The sequence below is a fragment of the Meriones unguiculatus genome, chromosome X (assembly GCF_030254825.1).
Source record: "Meriones unguiculatus strain TT.TT164.6M chromosome X, Bangor_MerUng_6.1, whole genome shotgun sequence".
NCBI lineage: Eukaryota > Metazoa > Chordata > Mammalia > Rodentia > Muridae > Meriones > Meriones unguiculatus.
Window position 1 is genome coordinate 154,547,309 of NC_083369.1, and position 6,000 is coordinate 154,553,308.

The window sequence follows — 6,000 nt, forward strand, 5'->3', positions numbered from 1 at the left end:
CCATGGTGACAGACTTACCTGGAGGTGACAGGCTCAGGTGGACATGGCAAGCACACTGGACTTGAGAGTCTCAGCAGTATTGAGGATCTACTAGACATGACAGGCTCTGCTGGATGTATAAAGGTCAGCTAGAGATATGACAGGCTCAGCTGGAAATGACAGTCTCAGTTGGACATGCCAATCTCAGCTGGACATTTTATGCTCAGCAGGAGATAGGCTCAGCTCTACAGGACAGGAGGCAAAGCTTGACATGCGAGCTTACCTGGAAAGTTCAGGCTCAGCTGTAGATTGGCAGGCTCACCTGGATGTGACAGACTCAGTGGGACATGAAAATCTCAGCTGGACGTCACAGGCTTAGCAAGACACAGGATCAACTGGACATACTTGCTCTGCTGGATGTGAAAGTCTCAGTTGGAAACAGGCTCAACTGGACATGACAAGGTCAGGTGGACATACCAGGCTCATCTGGACCTGACAGGCTCCAGTGGACAAGACAGGTTCAGTTAGACATGTCAGGCTCAACTGGATATGACTTTCTCAGCTGGAGATAGGCTCAGCTTGATACTGTCTAAGGTGGACATGAAAAGCCAAACTAGGGAACTGGCTCAATGGACAAGAGAGGCTAAGCTGGACATGTCAGGATCAACTGGAAAAGATAGGCTCAACTGGATAGGACAGGTGAAATTGGACATGGCAGTCTCTGCTGGAGACAGGCTCAGTTTGAGACTGGCTCAGCTGGAGACAAACTCAATTGGTAATGACAGGCTCTGCTGCAGATAGACTCACCTGGACATGACATGCTCAGCGGGACATGACAAGCTCAGCTGGAGACAGCCTCAATGATGACAGACTCAACAGACATGGCAGGCTCATCTGGAGACAAGCTCAGATGAACATGACAGGCACAGCTGGACATGAGAGTCTCAGCAGTAGACAGGATTAATGGGACAGGCTCTGCTGGATGTGAAAAGCTTAGCTGGAGACAGACTCAGCTAGATATAATAAACTCTGTTGAATGTGAAAAGCTCAGATAGAGACAAGACAGGCTCAGCTGGACATGACAGCTTCAGCTGGAGATAGGCTCAGATGGATAAGACATGCAGAGCTGAACATAAGAGTCTCAACAGTATACAGAAACAACTGGACCCACAGTCTCTGCTAAATGTAAAAAGCTCAGCTAGAAACATGAAAGGCTCAGCTGGACATGTAAACCTCAACTGGACATGACAGGCTCAGCTGGACATGACAGGCTCTCATATAACCTGTCTCTTTACTGAAATGTGGCAGAGCTGAAAGAGAGTGAGAGAGGGAGGGAAAGAGAGAGGAAGGAAGAGGGAATATTACGAAGACAAGAAAACTTGATTTGCCTTATCAAGCTATAAAATTTATGTAGTACACTGTACTCCCTGTCTTTAAAAAAGTACATTTAAATTAAAATCATTACATTACACTTCTTTTCTTTTTTTTTAAGTTAGGTTTTCTCTGTGTAGCTCTGGCTGTCCTGAAACTCACTCGGTAGACTAGATCCACCTGCCCCTGCCTCCTGAATGCTGGGATTAAAGGTGAGTGCCACCATTGCTGGGCTAAAAGCATTAAAATTCTGATTTTGAAAATATGCCTCTATTTATCATTGCCTTTCACAACACATAGTTTATTTAATGTTCTCACAACTTTGTGAACCCTCTCCCTGAACCTACACAACATGTGGTGTACTTGTCTGTATACTGGTTTTTATGCCCGAATTAATAATTACTGTAATAGAAGCCTTCACTACCATAGTAAAAAAGGCTGGACTTTCCAAATCAAGATGTCACAGAGTTGTACTCACTCCAGCTCCAAAGACAGAAACTATTCTTTGCTCCTCTGTGTTGGGTGGCTAGAGCATTTATTAGCTATGGTCAGGTCTCTGCATCACCATGCTATGACCTTTCTTTCTCTGTGTAAGTGGTGGCTTGAATGAGACTGGCCCCCAGAGGCTCATGTATTTGAATGCTTGTTTTGAAATTAGTGGAACTGTTTTGGGAAGAATTAGAAGGTGTGGCCTTGCTGGAGAATGTGTTTCACTGGCAGGGGGCAGGGAGTTGGAGGGGGGATTTAGGGCTTCAAAAGCTAATGTCATTCTCAGTTAGTTCTCTGTGATTCCTGATTATGGATTAGATGTAAACCCTCAACTACTGCTCCAGGGACATGTGTGCCTGCTTGCTGCCATGGTCCCTACCATGATGGTCTAATCCTCTGGAACTGTGAGCTCACATTAAATGCTTTCTTTTATAGGTTGCCTTGTCATGGAGTTTTGCTGCAGCAATAAAAAAGTGACTAGGACAACGTATATCTTTTATTTTCTGTCTCAGATTTCCTTCTGCCTCAGATACAAATACACCTGCCATGGTATTTAGAGTCCACAGAACAATCCAGTATTATCCTTTTCTTTCCTTCCTTCCTTCCTTCCTTCCTTCCTTCCTTCCTTCCTTCCTTCCTTCCTTCCTTCCTTCCTTCCTTATTTGCTTCCTTCCTTCAGTTTTTTCCTGGAGACAAGGTTTTTCTGTGTAGCCTTGGCTGTCCTGCACTTAATTTGTAGACTAGGCTGGCCTCAAACTCAGAGATCCACTTGCCTCTGCCTTCCCCAATGGTTGTCCTCTTTCAAGATCTGTAGCATGAGCACATCCACCAGGCTCCTTGACATAGGTTCTTGGCATTGGCTATGAACATCTTTTGGGGAGACACTTCAAAGTGTGTGTGTGTGTGTGTGTGTGTACACTAAGGGAAAAAGGGATTTACCTAATTGAAGAATAAGAATAAAATAGAGGCGGGGTGGAGAGATGACTCAGTGTAAGCATGAAGAACAGTGTTTGCATACCTTGAACCCACATAAAAGCTGGGCATGCCTGGTGTCCATATTTAATCCCACTACTCAGGAACCAGAGATATGGGATGCACTGAGCAAGCTCTTTAGTAGACAATTTGGAACAGCTGCTCTTCATGGTCAGTGAGCAACCCTGCCTCAATTAAAGGTGATCAGGCTCACCTTCAGACTGTCACATGCAAGCACATACAGATTCTCACTCACGTATACACACATACTCACACGATCCCATACACACAATCAGAGAAAGAGAGATGAGGAAAGTTGGCACCCCTGTAAGTCCAGCACTTGAGAGATGAAGGCAGGAGGAAGCCGAAGTTTCAATCCAGGCTATACCAGAAGGGTGGTTCAAACAAAGCCATATAACACAACACATTTCCCCTCCCAAAAAAACAAACAAACAAATAAACAAAACAAGACAAAAAAGATTAGCCAGGGCTTAGTGGTGCATGCCTTTAATGACAGCACTCAGGAGGGAGAGGCAGACTGTTCTCTGAGTTTGAGACCAGCCTGGTCTACATAGTAAGTTCCTGTAGAGCCAGGAGTACACAGAGAAACTCTGTCTAGATAAAGGAAACAAACAAAGAAATCAAAAAGAACAAACCCCCCAAATCTGATCAGTGCAATACTTGCACACATGTACTCACATGTTAGGGTGAATACAGGGTTTCACTAGGAGCACCTATATTCACACTAACTTTAGGATGTTCTTGACATAATTTTGCCAGGTACTAAGGGTCCCATGAGCACAGAGGATGGGGCCAGTACATGAAACCATGTCCTTGGCTGTTGGGTCAACTAGCCAGTCATATGACAACCAATGTCAGTGTGACTTTGTGCCAGACTGCACCCTTCACATTGAGTGACTGTTGTATGGTGGCATAGGACTCAGTGAGACCTGGGTTTCTCATGAACCTCAAAGCCCTGTGTGGAGCAAATTTACCTATAGTTACTATCACCTATAATTTTACCTATAGGTAAAATGTATTACCTATAGTGAGTTTCCATTTGTACTATGGTAAAGGGTGTATCTGAGGGAGCCTTGGAAGCCAGTAACAGCAAGTGCTATGGACCTTTAAATAGTTGATGTCTGTTTCTAAGTTAGATACTTGTAGCTGAAGAAGGAAAATGACTGAAGTTTTTGAAAGAGCTTTATCATTTGAAAGGTACAGATATTTTAACATCTTTGAAATACTAAGGTTTAGAAAGTCCCACAGATTGGTGGACATAGTTCTCCTTGTGGATCTTTGAAGGTGCTTAAAGGAAACAAACCAAAAATATTAATATCTTACCAAGCATAATTAGCTATAATTAAATAATATGATTTCTATAGCAGGTTCACTAAATCACTTCAAATAATGCTACTTCAAGCACAGATTATCCCCCTGGGGTCTATGATTGTAGTCCCGTGGTAGAACATATACCAGGCCTTGAGTCCAATTTTTAGTGGACCAATCTGTGTGCAACTTAGCCTTATGGGTTTCATCCAATTGTTTCTGAAGTGTTGATGCAAAACATTCAGGCCACTTTAGGGGTCAATCCACAGTGCGTAGGCAAGTTACAGCCCCATGATATTTGGCACTTTGGAGAGTTATTTATCATGTCCTAAAGGACTGTCATTTTCTCCTCTGTTTCCACAAACTGTCTATTTTTGGCTCCTATGGTCCCTTTCCTGTGTCATCATTCCTAACTATGCCTTTGGTTGCTTGCACAAGGGAGCATCCACTTAACTATAGCACCTTCAGTTATGACAGGTGTCCTTCAATGAATCTCAGAGATTTTCTCGTTCAGCATTCTTTATCTAGAATTTCATCCTGAACTTGACCTTTGATCCAGAAGCACTAAGGGAGAAGATGGGTTTTTCCTGAACACTTTCTGTTGTTGTTCCATTATAATTCATTCTGCATGTCAGCAGCTATCAACAAGAGGGACATAGAAATCAGTGTGGAAAAGAGGATGTTACTTTTGCCAATTAAGAGAAAGTCAACAGGAGTTTGGAAAGAAAAAGAAAATGTTAAGAGGGAATTCAGAAGAAGGTTTAGACTGTATTAACTTGTCAAATCATTATTAATGAAGAGTATCCCATCCAAAATTATGATTTTTTTTGTCCAAAATCATCAAGAACAGATGAATGAAACATGCAGTTTCTGCTTAAATAACTGGTTTTCCACATGGTTTTTGTTTTGTGAACACTGCATTGTAATAATTTCTAAAAAAAAAAAAATCATGATATAAAGTAGCACATTTGTATTGTCCCATGTGACTCAGTAGGCCATTTCTGCCCTCAACCCTGGACTTCAGGAACACTCTACTTTGGTGTGTGTCAATCACCAGCAGTGCCACCTTTGTGTTCTGTCCAAGACAACATGTTGATTCAGATGCAGAACCCTTCCTTTTCAGACCTTGGTCTATCTGCCCCTGTACTAGAAGCATGTGTTTCTAAAGAGCAGCAGCTGGCTCTCAGTCCTTCTTTCTCACAACCTGGTGCCCTGACTGACTTCAATATTGCCTGTAATTCCTCTTCCTTCCTTATTCCCACAACCAACAGAGCATTCTATATGCATAAAGGTTGATTAATTAAAAACAAAGTGAAAACTAACCCCAGATTGGACCTCTTCTTGCTGGAGTTCACTACCCTGGAATCATCATGGACATTTATTTTTATTTGTCACAGGCTCGCTGCAGAAGTATCCAAAACCTGTTTGGGTGTGGCACAAGGTCTTACAGGGTAGGGATACCATATATATTGTGGGTAACAAACTGAACTTCTTGACATCTGGGAATGTACTCTTAGGGGTATGGTCTTATATAGAGCAGGTTTCACTAACCACATCTTGTAGTGTCCAGCTTATTGCATATTTTTTGAAAAAAAAGTATTATTGACATAAAATCACATCCATTTGTTTGCATGTTGTCAGTGACTAACTTCATCCACAACGGTGAAGAAGAGTAGTTTCAATGGATACATATGGCCCACATGACCTAACATACCAAGTACATAGTTTATTGCAGAAGAGGTTTGTCAGCCTCTGGTTTAGAAACTTGATGTGATAATGTTGGAGCAAGTGCAGTCTCCTGGAGTCAAAGGAACCAGAGCTTTTCATAGATGTCAAATTCTGTTGTAAATGGCCTTGTCA